The sequence below is a fragment of the Anser anser genome, assembly GCF_964211835.1.
Source record: "Anser anser genome assembly, chromosome: 6".
Lineage (NCBI taxonomy): Eukaryota > Metazoa > Chordata > Aves > Anseriformes > Anatidae > Anser > Anser anser.
Window position 1 is genome coordinate 31,726,720 of NC_139726.1, and position 15,441 is coordinate 31,742,160.

General features: G+C 46.9%; 1 long non-coding RNA gene across 1 annotated transcript in view; it reads right to left on the reverse strand.

Annotated features, from left to right (window-relative positions):
* Nucleotides 1–15,441, reverse strand: part of LOC310901572 — a 119,987-nt gene that overhangs the window by 44,821 nt on the left and 59,725 nt on the right. Inside the window, exons 5-8 of the long non-coding RNA XR_014585903.1 lie at nucleotides 7,944–8,059; nucleotides 6,602–6,734; nucleotides 4,597–4,728; nucleotides 1,729–1,869 (exon numbers count right to left, since the gene is read on the reverse strand). This is a non-coding gene — a long non-coding RNA (uncharacterized lncRNA). The remainder of the gene's footprint in view (nucleotides 1–1,728; nucleotides 1,870–4,596; nucleotides 4,729–6,601; nucleotides 6,735–7,943; nucleotides 8,060–15,441) is intronic.

Consider the following 15,441-nt stretch of genomic DNA (forward strand, 5'->3'; position numbering starts at 1 on the left):
AAAAAGCAGATAGGGTTTCACACAATCCAAAGCACATGTACAAGTAACTAAAGCTGCGTAAGCACTTTTCTTTCCGATGGAGACGTTCCAACGTATGTTTCGAAAGAATGCGAAAATGTTCCCCCTCCTCGCGCCTGCCGCCAATGGATCAGGCCTGAGGGGGACGATCCCCTCAGACGCTCTTTTTGGAGAGGGATTTAAGGCTTGGGAAGGGGCACGGATGACAACGCTGGGAATTCATGCCCTGAGTAGCAGAATAAGCCCTTAGAAAAAGCCTTATCAGCTGAGGAAAACACCTCAGGTTAAACACACGTTATTGCTGTGAGAAAACGTGCTCAAGCACTCGAGTCCAGTGAGAAGGAACACGTTTGGGGTTTTTCGCTCTCTGCGTTTAAGCGCTCTCAGATGTTTGCATCCTTCCCAGGCAATTTGGCTTTTTGGGGCATCCCCTCCTCCTCCAGGAATGTCTATGCAAAAGGAAGTTTCTCTGTGGGAAGCAGTTTGTCTCAATGTCATTTTTCATGGGGGAAGGGGGGAAAGAAAAGCCCTGACCAAACATTTCTGACCAGCTGCTCTGTGCATATATAGGCTGCTGCAAAGAGCTCCCAAAAACAGAGCTCAACAGGGAGAAGGCAAAAACAACGTGTGGTAGGCAACGTGAATGGCCTTGTGGTAGCCAGGAATTGCTGTTGCAGGAGCCCCATGACAGCAGTGGGGTACAGGACCACATTTTGAGTTCAGGTCATCCTTCTCAGCACGAGGGACAACGCTTGGGGCACGGAGTCGGAGGCACTGAGGAATAGTGTCCCATGAACATGAAGCCACCATGCCCTGCTGAAGCCCTGCAGCCATTTTGACACCCCGTGATGGTCGATTCCAGATCATCCATCTCTTGTGTGTGATGGATGTGCACGACACATTTGTGTCCTGGTTCCCGTCCCGCGTATCCCCAGCGCAGAGCTGAGTCATCCGACACGGACCTAGGGGAGACGAGTTCCACTTGAAGTCCACAAGTATCCGCTGGGTTATCATTATTCTTCTTAAAAATAAAAAACCTCCTCTTCCAAACACTGTATATGCTTAGTCACGGGGAAGGAATGATAAACTTCCAGTGTTTCTGGTGGGTCACCACATTAATTGGCAGGCTGTCCCAAACCATCGTGAAGAAATGCCACCAAAGGTCTGTACGCGGGTCCGGTTACGGGCGTTTTATTTCCTATAAAGATTTAACCAATAAACCTGCAGATCCATTTCCACGTTAGACTGAAACCTATAGGTTTCACGGGAGATTAAGTTCCCAAAATGTCTACTTTTGAAAGACAGACGGTGGAGGTGAAGAGAAGAAATAAACGTTTGGGCCTTATTCCCGGTGAATGTCAGCTTAACTGCGCTGTGTTTGTGTCTATTTATACCCACGGAGGATCTAAAATTACAGCTTTAAGCAGGAAGCTAAACCAAGAGTTTTTAACGAGTCTGAGCAGTTGAATTTAATGCTGAGGAGCGGGGGGGGGGGGCACTTCTGATACGAGCTGGGGAGGAGGGCTAGGCCTGACAAACCGTAACAGGAGACAATTTTCACCTTATTAGCCACCTGATGAAAACCAAGCCTTTTTAAATACACCTCAGGACAGAAACCACAAAATGTTATTAAGGTTGGAAAAGCTTTTCGGGAGTCGGTTAGAGAGGGGTGAGAGAGAGGCACAAGCCAAGGAATCCTGAGCAACTTACTGCATAGGGGAAACTGAGGCAGGCAGCTGCAAAATGACTTCCTACAGCCCCACAGCAGGCCAGGAGCGGGAGCATAGAGGAAATCCTTGTCTGCGGGGTCCCCGGGGGAAAACAAATGCTGAGGCTGTGGTTATAGGTGGCCTGCAGGAAAGAGCATAGCATCGTTTTTACAAGTGTGCTTTTTGCTGGAACCAGTCCTCCCTCCTCCACGACAGCTCTGTCCCTGCAAGCTTTGTATGAACGTGAACTCAGCATACAACCCTGTGGTACAGAAGGAAAAAAAAATCACCTTTTTTCAGTAGCTCACATCCAGATTTCAGACTCCGTTTTGTTATTATTCCCAGCAGCTCTGCCTGGAAACCCAAGCAAACGGTCCCAGACTGCGGGGATGACCACACAAGCAAACTTCCAGGACAAAATTCCGGTCTGTCCCGTACATTTTGGGAGAGGCTGCAAAAGCACAAGAGCCCTTTTCTGTCTGTGGTATCACGGCGTGCTCCTGAAGCACCCGGGGCTAGCGCAATCCTCAGGCACGGAGTTCCTTGAAAACCTGGCCCCTTAGCTTTTATTTGCCTTTTTTAGCAGGCTAGGCAGCAATCGAGCACCCTTCACAGTGTAGTCCCACTTGAAAGCGATGCGTAAAGGGTTCATAAATGATCAGCAGAGCTTCTGGAGCATGTTACAGGCAGGAAAATCAAACTGCTGGGTGCTGCCCACGGATTCCCTCTTTACTAAAATTTGGCCCCCTTTCCCAAGGCTTGCTATGAGCTGCAACCCCTTTGAAAGCACAGAGATGGATGGAAATTAAATCCCTTCCCGGACACAGAGGTGGCCTTTATTTACTGTAAACATTATTCCAGGTTTAAATTTGGAAATGAAACAAGGGCTGGGTGAGGAGCCCGGATTCTGGCCAGGGCTTGCCTGCAGCCTGAGGTGAGCGGCGCTGCCAAGGCGTGCTCCAGTCCTCCCCGCACGGCACAGACCTCGGCTTCCTTTGGATCATTTTGTACGCCCTTCAGACGGGAAAGGTTCGTTTGCACAGACATCTGAGCAGCTTACTCATACATGTTACTCACCGGCCACTTGCTGATGGGGAAGGAGCAGCTCAAGCCCCCCAAACCAGCCGCGAATTACCCTAAAGCGAAAGGGCTGGGCTTGATTCAAGGTCGTCTGCCCCGTGGTTTGTGTTAAAAAGCAACATCAGTTGGAAGGAATTTCTCTCAGCTGAAAGTCAGGGAAAATATATTTAGGACTGTTGAATCTTCTGGGTATTTCTCGAATGCTGGAACTCAAGGGGTCAGGAGCTGGGAGGAATCTTTTTTTTTTCCTTTTTTTTTTTTTTTTTTCTCTCAGTTGTTGTCTGTATGGCCAAATTCTGCTCAGCAGACTTCCCTGACCGCACGCCCAGCCTCAGGCAGCCACATTGCCCCTTGGACCACCAAACGCAGGTGAGCAATGCCCCGGGGAGTTAGGATCCCAGCAGATAAATTCTCTGCAAGGCAGATACTGACAAGTTGCTAACTATAGTTCACCAAATACGTTGTGCTGACTGCGTTTTCTTACCTGTGTAGAGGGGAAAAGGAGGCATTCAACATTTTCTACGAGGGTATGGAAACCCTTTTTTTGGGAGCAGCCCTACCTTTCCCCCTGCCTTGTCTTACACTCCAAATAAGAAAGCAGTCAGAAGTCTGGCTTGCAGATTTAGCCGGCTTCCCCTTCCTTTTATGTGTGGCTGCAATTCCCAGTCAGGCTTTTGCACCCTAAGCTCCTATTCCAGATGAACAAAACCAGATGCTGCCAGCTTGACGTTTGAAGCCAGTCCCCATTCTGCTCAAAAAAAGTCTGTAAAAAAGGTCTGCATCTGCAAACACAAAGCTGATGACACTCACTAGACAGACCCTTGTCCTATGCTGCCCAGGACCCAGCTTGCCTATAGGGTATAACAGGTTGCTCTTGTCGCTCTCATGCATCTCCTTGAATCTAGCAGTATAAGACATTCAGTAAATTTAAAAATTTTCTAAAATCTTTTCTTTTTTTTTTAAATTAAAAAAGGGCAAAGAGTAGTTTAAGTATTCCTCCACCGCTGCGTAGACTGTTTCCTATTAAAGGCAACTGTGTGCAGCATTTTTATTAAGATTCTGCTTCCTGTTGTGTAACACGGAATGTCAAAAATCCCAGTATCGCTTAAGAAGTTATTACAAGCTCCAGAAAGTTTTCTATTCCCAAGAAATCTCTCCCAGTGGGAAGCTGAAAAAGTTCCTGTTGAACTTACAGCAAATGCCTCAGAACCTATGTAATATTTACGGTGTCCCTCTCATCTTATCCAGGCTGGCTTGCTGTTTTGCTGCTGTCAAAAAAAAGCCTGTTTTGATGGTTAAGGGCTGTGACGTTTGCCTATAAGGACATTGAAGCGGATGTGATAGCCACAGGAAATGTCCCAGTCTCACTGAGGTACCTCAGAGAGGTATTCGGTCAGATGAGAATTCACTAAGCTGATTCCCAGGAAAAAAATGCAGTAAATTGATGAAGGAAGAGAAAGAAATGTGACAGGTCTGCATTCATGGCTTGCCAGATCTGGATTCCATGAAAGCCAGAGGAAAAATTCCCATTTGCTTTCACGGGAGTAGGACTTCTACCCCAAAGAACTTCCATTCAAACAGAATTACGCTTCATTTTGAAACATTGCAAGAACTGGGTGGTGTCCATTTGTATTAAGGCTCAGGGAGAGGCAACTTCCATCAGAAGGGACTGACCATTAGGGATCGCTGTCCTCGAAGGAACATCTAGGTAAGAGCAATCCTGAACTGAGCGTGTTGGCTTTAAACATTGGCCCTAACCAAACCTGGACCTGACATGGCTGGTGCTGACCATTCTGATGGCTGTTTTCGTGCGAAAGCCACAGAAGATCTGTCCTTGGGGCTGTACTTCAAGGGCGACTCATCTGCAGATTGCCTGGGGACAATTCCAGGGTTAATTAGGAAGTTGTTCTGGCTTTTCTGCCTGTGGAAGAAATGAACACTCAGTGGAAACAGTTCTACGTGCAAACCTGTCAGAGAGATGGTGGGGATAAAGGGAGGATGTCTTTTCTGGGTTGAGCTTCGTACAATACCTAAGTGACACATGGATGATGCACACATATTGTGGCAACTCCCTTAACGAATCTTTTCACAGTCCTTCATTTTAGCCCAAACTTTTAGAAAAAGAGTTAAGGGCTTAGAGTCCATGTATATGTATGTAGAGCTGACCATGAATCACGTGTGCTGAGCACTCAGCAGCTTCCACAAGTCCTTAGGGAAGATGCTGGGTGCCCAATAGTTCTTTAAATATGGGCATTTTCTAAGGAGATGTGAAGCTATGTAGCCTGAGACAGCTTTTTCCAGAGGTGCTGCAGGCTTCAGACAAATTCGAAGCTGAGAAAACAGGATGTGGCACCTGGATGAGGGGCAAGAAGTGAGCAAAAAAGAGGCCAGGGCCAAAAATGAATCCTAGCTCCAAGCATGCTAGGTGGTAGCATTGACTCCCAAGGGGAACAGCCTGAGCTTGAGTCACTGCAAGGTGGTCTGAGCAAAACCCTGGGAAATCTTGCCCAGATCAACCTGTTCCCCGTGGATGGGCAGCACAACCCAGCAGGTCAGCCTGTGCTTCCTGACGTCTCCATAAACACAGAGGAGATTATGTGGGAAGGAGGAACCCACATTAGCTGTATCCTTCAGGGCAAATTACAGCTCAGGAGACAAACAGCACTATGAGCAAGGAGCAGCTAGGTGCTAAGCCCGTATGTCCCTGTTTAGTCCCCTTTGCGTATTCGCACGTACTCAGGAAGAAAGTCATCGCACCAAATAAACCACAGCCCTGCTTTAGACATGGACAAATTGTCCCAGATGAAGGCAATGCTGCAGTAAAAGGAATCAAACATTTAGTATGGCGTCTCATGAGACATGTAGAGTGGGGGAGATGAGAAACCCTTCCTCCAGATAGCAAGCTGATTGAAGAACCACAGGGCAAGGAGAAATAGTAGCTGCTCCATACTGAAAAGCAGAGATGCCGAGGGGAGCGGTAAAAAGATTAAAGTGGGTGTCTGGTTTTATTTAACATCCTCATTAATTCCTTGAGAATACAAAGGAGTGAGTGCCTTCCAATCTGAAATGGCTTTGAAACAGGCAGCCAACATCCGTGTCGCACCGAGCTCAGAAATGCTACAAGGGAAAAACGAAATGAGGCTAGCGAGTGCCAGGGAGGGAGAGGGATACAAAAAGCAGATACTGGGGGGAAGAAATACGAATTGAAAGCAGGGATTAGGAGGAGGGTGTCATCTGAGACACGGATTGCTAAAATATCAAGGCAAAGTGACTGTCATCAACTTGCAGTGTCTGTGTCGGAGGGGGCACATCTCTGGCACAGGGAGCATGAGTGGAAACCACTGGTGATTGCAACCCTAAGTGGAAACAGGAGACAGCTCAAGCCTGGACAGGAATGTGTAAGAGATAAATGCGGACAATTTAAAGACATATTGAAATGGTTAAATTAAATTTAGAAAATTCTTGTGAGAAGCTAAAGTTACCCTTCGAGAGCTGTGGTACTCCAAAAATATCTGCAAGTCCCCACTAGGTACCAGGTCTTTTTTCAAAAACGTATTCAAAAAAGGATGTTCAAAATCTCAGATTTGCAGAAATCCAGTTAGAGACCGAGTCTTTGGGACAGGTCAACTCATCTTTGTGGAAGCTGGCAACAACAGCAGAGCTGAGATACAGTCATCGAGGTACCGAAGATGTGTTTCAGCTCCCTGGTACACGACAGCAGTCCCTAGCCAGGATGTACACCTGTTTACCTATTAACCAGATTTTCAGAGCACATCTGTGATCTACGAACTTACTGTTTGGGGAGAAGCTGAGCCGAAGGAGAAATCGTGCATCTCTGCATAGAAGAGTCCAACTTCTTGATAGTTTTCTTTCCTGGGGTGACTTTAAGTGAGTTTATTGCTCACGGCTGCGGGCTACAGTCAGATCCTGCAACAAGGAGGAGATGAGGAAAATAACACCAGGGATACTCATGGTAGGGATCAGCACACTGCTCGCTGGTCCTGCAGCCCGGCTGGGCTAGAAGGAGCACTTGAAGAACAAAAACCCAAAAAACAAGTCTGCATGGAAAAAAGCAAAGGCAGGCCCGGCTCACATCAGTGTCAGCAGCAGACAGCATGTGGTGGGGACAGCACGGTGTAAGGGAACCTCTCTCTCACGCGTGATGCTTGGGAATTTCTTAGGGACTAACAGCTTGCTCCTTAGCCAGCCAAGTGCTGAATTCAACCCACATTCCTCTCACCACCTCATTACCTCGCAGACATTCCCCTGTCTATGTCTGCTCGTTTAAACAGAGCTCCTTAAGGCAGAGGATGCTCGTTAGGGACGTGGTGCGATAACCATGGCACTCGTGCGCCTTCCTAATTTGATGCATCTGATGAGCCAGAACTTAACGAACGCACACTACTGCCCGAGTTACTTAGATCTGGGCAGGCACTTTCTGTCTTCCTCAGCATATTCTATGGGCTGATCTCATGACGTTCTCCTTCATGCCAGGTTTTTTTTGTCTATCCGAATTTTCTTTTTCCACTAGAAGCCTCCAAGCTGGGCTCCTCTCCGGCACTTTGCACGTATTATTTCACTGCTTCACAGGAATGGTTCAAATTATCATTTTCCAGCTGAGAAGTATAGACTAATTCATTCAAGACTGCTTTTCTCTGCGTGTGACAATGTGGATTTCTCTGTGGCCCTTGCGGAGATAAAATGTGCCCAAGGTGTTGTGGGAAAACCAGTGTGCTGGGAGCGAGCCTTTAGACGGAGGAAACAAGTTGTGCTCTGTAGGTAGAGTGAAGCTGTGTGCTTTCAAGTGGATTTTCCTGATTTTGGGGGATGAACTGATTGGCAAATAACAGCCCGGTGCGGACAGAGGGATCTCACAAATTGCACGTGGGAAAGGCCAAATCCAGGTTTATTTCCACCACTCACAAAAGAAAAAAGGCACCGTTTCATGGCCATAGCTCTGATATTTGACACGGAGCTTAAATTCACTTACAAGGTAATCTTATAAAGTAAATGGTGTGTTTAAGCTAAAGCACGTGAGGTTCTATTTATTCTTTTGCTTCGGGGAACAGATCGCACTTTAAAAGAAAATGCCTAAGAAATAAGTGTTTCCAATCCCCATACGAGGAAAATTCATACCAGCAATACAACTGTGAAAACTCTGATTTCTTTGAGCTTGTTCTCCTGGAGAAGAAACAGTTCCTGTGCCTTAGGAGCCAACCTGACCACGCATCGAACTGCAGCACGACGAATACCTGGATGAATGATGCGAAAATTAACTCCCGGGCGATTTGAGAAGTTGGACAGCAAAGAGCAGATATGATGATAAAAATCACAGTTAACCCTGGACAATTTATTAAGGGCCGCAGGGAAAAAGAAAAAAAAATAGAAAAGAAGGAATCAGTTTGCAAAATATGATTGTTTTTGAGCCGTTTGCCTAGCAACAGGCCAACAAATGCTCCAACCATGGCTTTGTTTCATACTCCCACAGAAGTACCAAATCGCATTTCAACACGCCCCGGCGACCTCAGCTGCCCTGCTCTGATGCCGGGGCATCTCGCAGCTCCCACCACGCGGCCTTACCCCAGCCTTGGCCCCGTGGCGGAGCAGAGCACATCTATTTCCTCTTTCCCACGTTGCATCAAGCCATTCCCCCAGTTGCTCAGGCTGGGCACGACGGAAAAAAGCGATGTGATCTGCCAATTTCCCTGGCTGTGCGTATTGCCCTGGTGCAGCTCCGCTCAGCTCCGGCTGGCCTCGCTTTCCCAGTACTGAGGTTGCTGATGGGGAAGTCAAGGTTAGGTTGAGGTCTTACAGCCTCTCTTGGTGGGCACAGCAAGCGAATCAAAGACCAAGTAAAAGCTCTGGTTTTTTTCACACGTTTTCTTTTCCCAGCATCTCACACATGCCAGTCCCCTGGCTTTGGGAGCATGGCTTCCCTTTTCGGAGCAGACTCGATAATTTGGTTCCAGCAGCAGAAACAATTCAGGCAGCTTAAACAAAGACCACCGGAGCTGCCGGGAACAGAAAAGTGCCAGAGACTCAGAAACTCAGCCTGAAATACATTTCAGGTCCATTTGTATCCCTGCATCTCCATGGATCGAGGGGTGAGGGAAGCAGCCAGGTGGTATAGCTTTAACTGGGTTCACTTTGGAGGCAAAATGCATTAATTTTGTCATAGTTTAATCGACTTGCCACTTTGCTGTTTGGGCAGTCAGTACCTGCTAACCTCATGGTCTCCGCAGTGCTGGGCTGTGCACCTGAGGGCTTGCTTGAGCCAGAGATGTGAGAGGCTCAGGTTTGCCCACGGCAGGAGGGCTGGCAAGCACAAGCAGACCACCCAACCTTTAAAACATGACAAAGCCAAGCCCAAACGCACCCTCAAGCCTCTGCTGGATTAGGCAATTCCAAAGCAAGTGGCTCAGCAGCTGTCCTGGGGTGGCATGAGCCCAGTTGCAGAGAGCATTGTGGTCTGGTTCAGTGCGGGGAACCCCGGAGCAGGATTTACCGTGCCACCAAGCCACAGCCTCAGTGTGGGATCGTGAATTGGGTCAGGTCAGTGGCAGCAGGGTCAGTGGCCGATTAGCTGCTGAACGCACAGGGCCCTGAGCCCACTAAGAACAGCATGGCAGTGACAAGTGCTCCTTCTTGTTCCCAGAGTTCAGAGCCCCTTACTTTGCAGCGTGTCTCTGCCCCCCCATCACGCCCTTCCTACCTCCCCACTCCGAACCGCAGAGGGTGGCAGAGCCGAGTACATCTGTTTCCTGTTTCACAAACTGCAATCACACACTTCCAACAGGCACTCTCGTCTGAGATTGAGAGCCAAGCAATGTTATTTACAAGTGTTTGTGCTCCCGAGCCTATCTGGCTCCTTTGTATTGTACTGCCTGCTGAACGTGAAGCCAAATATCATAGGAACTCCTTTCCCATTATTTGGAGAAGTTTGCATCGTCCCCTTTTTCTCTTACTGCCATTGAAAGTAAATGTGTATTTCAGATATCCTGACATATTTATCAGAAATAACTTAATCAAAGCAGACAGAAAACACAGCTTCAAATATGCAATCGTGACTTGAACTTGTCGTAAGTATTCCTTAATAAGTTGTTACTAATAGTGTTTGCCACGAGAACCCGTGGGCCAAGTGAGCGTACGTGCTGCCTTCGCTGCAGTGAGTCCAGCGGGTGAAACCCTGGCCAAAAAAATTAGTGGTTGAAGGCCCCAGCGACTTGGCTACAGGCTACATCACACACTTCTGCAGAGATCTCTCACGAGAGTCATCGTTCGCCCAGCCAGAACCTAAATGAGACCCAAAAACGAGCACCCTTTACCTCCGCCGCCATACATTGTGCCACTGCAGCGCTGGGAGGAGATGGTGCCTTGCCACTCATGGCTGCTCGTGGATCCACCTTTCCATCGAGGCTTTCTGCCACCTTCTGCTAATGCTTTGGATGCATCCAGGAAGGCTGAGGCAGCCAGTGAGGCTGAGGGAGTTGCATCCATTTAACAACTCCTTTACTTTTCCTACCCTGCGCTGCTGTGTCCAGGAGGACTCCCCCAAAAGGAGCTCAGCTCCCCAGCATTTCACGTTACGCAGCTTGGGACCGATGGGCCCGGCCACGTGCTTAGGGATAAACATTAGTGCAAGGATTTGCAGAGGTAGGACCCTAATCCAGAGAACAGAGTCGATCCCTGGTACCATGCTGTTGATTAGTGTCAGTGGTGGGGCATTACCGAAAGCCCCAAGGGAAAGCCTGTGCTTCGGGATGCTTCCAGGACCAAGATCTTATCCCCCAGCCTGCACTCAGCCTTTACTTGCCACTTACACATTTAGCAAGCAGAGCCTGAAGTTGAAAATATGCAGGCGTGCAAAAGCGTTGGCACTTTGCAGGACGACAATTTGCAGATGCTTTGGCGGGGTCTAACTCCATCCACCGTGCTCTGGTTGCATAAGGAAAGAGGGGAAAGAAAACAGAAGAATGATCATGCCGGTCTGCAGTTGCTTGAGAAAGCAAAATATTCAGCATCATTTCCTCCAAGTTTGTTACTTGGCATATGGCTTTCTCTTCCCTGATGCACCAAATGTGAGCAGCTCACAGGCTTCCATCTCCTATTGATGTGCAGGGTCTCAGCACTCTGCTGCAGGCTCTCATCTCTCCAGTTCTTTCCTCTCGCTCCTCAGCTTCAACAAGATCTTCCAAAGCAGCTGCCCAAATGGGGAACAGGACTCAAACCTCTGAACCTCAGGTGCACCCCCTATATTATCCCTCAATTCCCCTCCCAGTGACTCGATGCACCAGCACTTTGGGCACCACTTCTGTGCCAAATAAAAACTACAGCACCTTAGCTTGCAAAATAGCAGCCCAGGCTTTTAGTTAGACTTTAATCCTCACCCTGGGGACCAAGGGGACAGCCTTGCCAGGCTCTGACCTTCCTCAAGAGGTAATTCAGCAGGGATTTTGCGGAGAGATTCCGGAATTGCAGGAGACCGCCTGGTTCTGGGGCAGAAAACACGACTTGGGAGTCGCAAAGCTGGCTCCTGTGTTTACAAGAAGATTAATCTTGTGATGATCACGGCTTGTGATGTTTCCCAGGCAGCTCCGCAGACGCGGTGGGGACAAGGCCAGGCCCCTCGAGACCCTCGCTGATAAACAACACTTGTATTTGCGGTGGCTCTTTTCCTGTGGGAGCTGAACCCAGCTCGTCTAAACAGCTTTCTGCAGAGAGTAAATGAATCCATGCCCTCGAACCACGGAGCTGCATTCACCAGTTGTTGTGTGTTGGTAGGCAGGAGGTACACGCTGACACTGGGATGCCCTCTTACGAGTCCCGGTGAGGTGCCAGCTCCTGAAGAAACTGTTGGACAAAATGTGCCAGATACGTAGTGTGAACACCATTTTACACCAGTCAGTGGCTCTTTTTCTTGGATCGACACTTGATGTGGTAATGGTTTTGCAAGAGGATAATATTTGTATTTACTTCTATTTTTTTCCTAAACATAACAGACCTTTTTGTTATTATTATTATTTTTTTTTTTTTGGCTTAAATTGCCTTTCAAAGGAAGCTTTGATTCCCCTGAGTAGACAGCCACACTCACCGGTGGATGATGGAGACTGGAGAACTGTAAAGACCCTGCTCTCAGAGCCTTCCCAAATCCTCAGCTGCACTTCAAGAGGCCATGCCACATTTGGGGGAAGGAAAGGGAAAATGTGTCAGATCAGCATTAATTTCCAGAGAAGAAAGGGGGCAATCCTTATGTGTGTTTTGTCTGCCATGGTCAGGAAGCGCAGCAGACACATCTCAGCACCAGCATCATCTGCTGGCCTTACTCGTTCCCTTGGGTTGAGGCCCTCTGGAGAGAAAAGATTTTGCAACCGCAGCAGAAACGCTTGTGAAATGTTTATCTGATCAGCTACAGGCTTTGAAGGCTTGCTTTGGGAAAGAGTTCTAACACTTCATAATTCAGATGCAACTGGGAGGTTTGGTGTCTCTTTTTTTTTTTTTTTTTTTTTTTTTTTTTTTTTTTGCAAGGGAGGCTTTTCTTTTAGGGCAGCAAAGTGGTGTTTTGTACCAAGAGCTAGGATGAAGTCAGGATGTCACAGTTCACTGAAAATATATGTCCATGTATTTGTGGCCAAAGCCAGAGACAGGGTTACATGCTGTTCCCTTTGCAATTTACATTTCACCTTATCAGACACACTGTCTCGTTCGATCACCGCATAAGCAAACCCTCAAGGAAAAAAAAAAAGAAAAAAAAAAGAAACATATTGATGCCGTCCACAGAAACCATCTGCAAAGGCAGATTGAAATGTATGCCCTCTCCCCCTACTTGGCACTGAAAAAAAATAGTATTATCCCTTATTGTCCCTTTCTACGCTCAATCAAGGAGACTCCACTCTCCATTTTAAGACTCCCTTAAAATCGAGATACAAGCACTGCAGCGGAGGCTTAGCCCAGCCTGAGCCCACCCTGGCGATGAAGATTGTGCACCAAACCTGCTTGAGGCCCCTGGTGGGAAGGTCTCCCAAAACAAGCAACGCTCCCTGCACCTCCTGTCAGCAGTAACTCGCTTAGATGCAATTAATTCCTGCAAATCTCCTGATGAGACCAGTTATCTCCTACAGATAATGCCGTAATCTCCTGTAATCTTTGACTGCAGGAAGAATTCCTTCTTTATAACTTGAATTTTCTCTGTGGAGAAGGTGATAATTTCTGCTTGCTTCCTTCGCAGTGCCACAGAGTTGCTCTGGGCCTTCCCCACTTCTCTTTTCCTTGACATTTTGTTGGTTTTTTGGGGGGTTTATTTTTTTCCCCTCAGGTTTCTTTTTTAGAAATGAGCTGCAATTTGACTGTCTTGCTCCTGGTATTGCTTCATCTAGGCAACTTTCATTGCTGAAGCAAACAGGGCTGGAGCTTGAGCAACATGAGCTGAGACCAACAAATGAGATAGCCGAGGCAGGAGCAAGACAATGATGCACAAAAGATGCACTGCTCTTGCGAAAGGGAAATACAAACCGCTGAGGCTGTAAACAAGTGTTTCCTGGCGGATCAAAACCACAACATTGCAGGCAGCAGCAAAGGTTTCAACATTTTCGGGGCCGTGGCATTAAGGATGAATTTAGTGTATTTCGCTTTTGCTGTGACTTAAATTTTTTCATAGTGCCACGAGGCGATGAGCGACAAGCATGGGGTGTTTTAATCTTCCCAGTTCCTCAAAGATATTGAAGTACTTGGAACGTGTTGGGCTCCATGGGATGCTTGAAAATATTCCTTCCAAAGGAAATTAAATTTGAGATACCATTCCTGTAAGCTCTACTAGCTACAAAGCAAAATTTTATTTTGATTGCTTTGATTGTACTGACCATTGTTAAGTGTTTCTAGCAAAAATTGCTATTTATTTACAAGTTTTATTAGCATTATACCAGACAGCTAGATGGTAATGAGTAAAAGTTGGTGCAAATATTAAGCATGACAAAATCACATTTAGACTCAAAAGGAAAAACAAATCAACCATAAAGAAGCAAAAAGTCCCTGCCCTGAGGAGAATAAAATATCAATGGGTAACTCAGAAAACTCTAACCTAGATGATGGTCTGAGGAACAGAGAGGACAGGATCTGCCCAAGCTCACCTACAGAAGTCACACAGACCCAGGCGATACTGCATTTCCTCAGTCCTATGGCAAGAATTTCATATCAGCATCCCCTTTTTTTCTCAGACTGATGAAATTTTGCTTACATCCAAGGAGGGAACATTAGATATTTCATGGAGAAAACTCTGCTCCTCAGAGCTGTATCACCATTTTTGTCCACTTTTTGTGGCGCAGAGGCCACTGAAGACCTGACTTATCCCCTGCCATGTGACAGACCGGCAGTTTTCAGAACTTATTATCAAAGAATTTAGAAAATCTCATGCCGTATGAATTAATTAATTGCTTCTGTGGTAGTACATCTGACACAGTGCCTGCTGATAGGCTGTTCTTTTCTGATGATGGAAAAAAAATACTTGGCTGCATTGTTTTTAGAGAAAATAATGTTCTCTGTTGTTGGGAAGGGAAAGGATAACATCTTGGTCCACCACAGCACTTGCCTGTTTCCTCTGGCCTCAAAGAAAGCTTTCCACATCGCATCCTGAGGTCAAAGTGTGAGTCTCACCTTCCTATGCACACATCTCCACGCTGAGAACATCCCACTGAGGATTCATGTAAACTGCTCACAACTTGCCTGCAAACAGAAAAGATACTCACGGCTTTCATTTCCAGCAGCTAATCACCACTGGTCTGCAGAAAAAAGCCCTTGCCTCATTTTTTCCATGCCGGGCACGGCCAGTCCCTGCCACTGAAGAACCTGAGCCTGACAGCTTAGCAGGGACGTAAAGAAATTACAGAGGACAACTATATCCAGAGTTATCTAAATCAACAAGAGCACTTGGAAGAGTTATGACATACATTTCAGGTTGAAGCTGACTTTTACCTACTGCGGGCTGAAATATTTTTCTGCAGCAGAATAGCCTGAGAACAGGTTTCTAAAGGGCTTTCTATGTTTTCCCCTGAAACACTGAGTAATGACCACCCTTGTCAACAAGAAACCAGCTACACGAACAGTTGGTCTAATCCTGGCTTGCAGCCCCTGGTTCTTAAAGGTTTCAGGTGTGTATAAATATATGCATATGTAAATATATATTTGTGTGTAGTTTAGCAGAGAAAATGAAGGGCAGATGCTTCTTAAAACTCATAGGCAACCCGAACATCCTCAACAGAGTTGTACTCAAGCTAAGCTGTTATTATTCTCAGTTTTATTTGGATTTTACTTTAATCCTGAAGAATCCCGTAAAATATACCTTCCTGGAAAATATAATGCGAAAGGATCCTTTTGAAGCACCCACTGTCCTTGCCAATGAGCCGCAAAAGAGGGAAAAGACATTTGGAAACTAGTGTTCAGAGACTGGGCAAGAGGACTGGAAACTCTGCAGAGATGCTGTTCTGTTGTCCTGTCCTGTTTGTCTTCTTTTCCTCTTCTCATTCAGCTGGCCAGTGGTTGAGACGAAGTGTTTTGACTCTTGTGAGTCACACTTACCAGAAACATTTCACTTTGGGCATTTCCTTGTGGTTGCCATGCTCCCGGTCCCCCTTCTTTCTGCCTT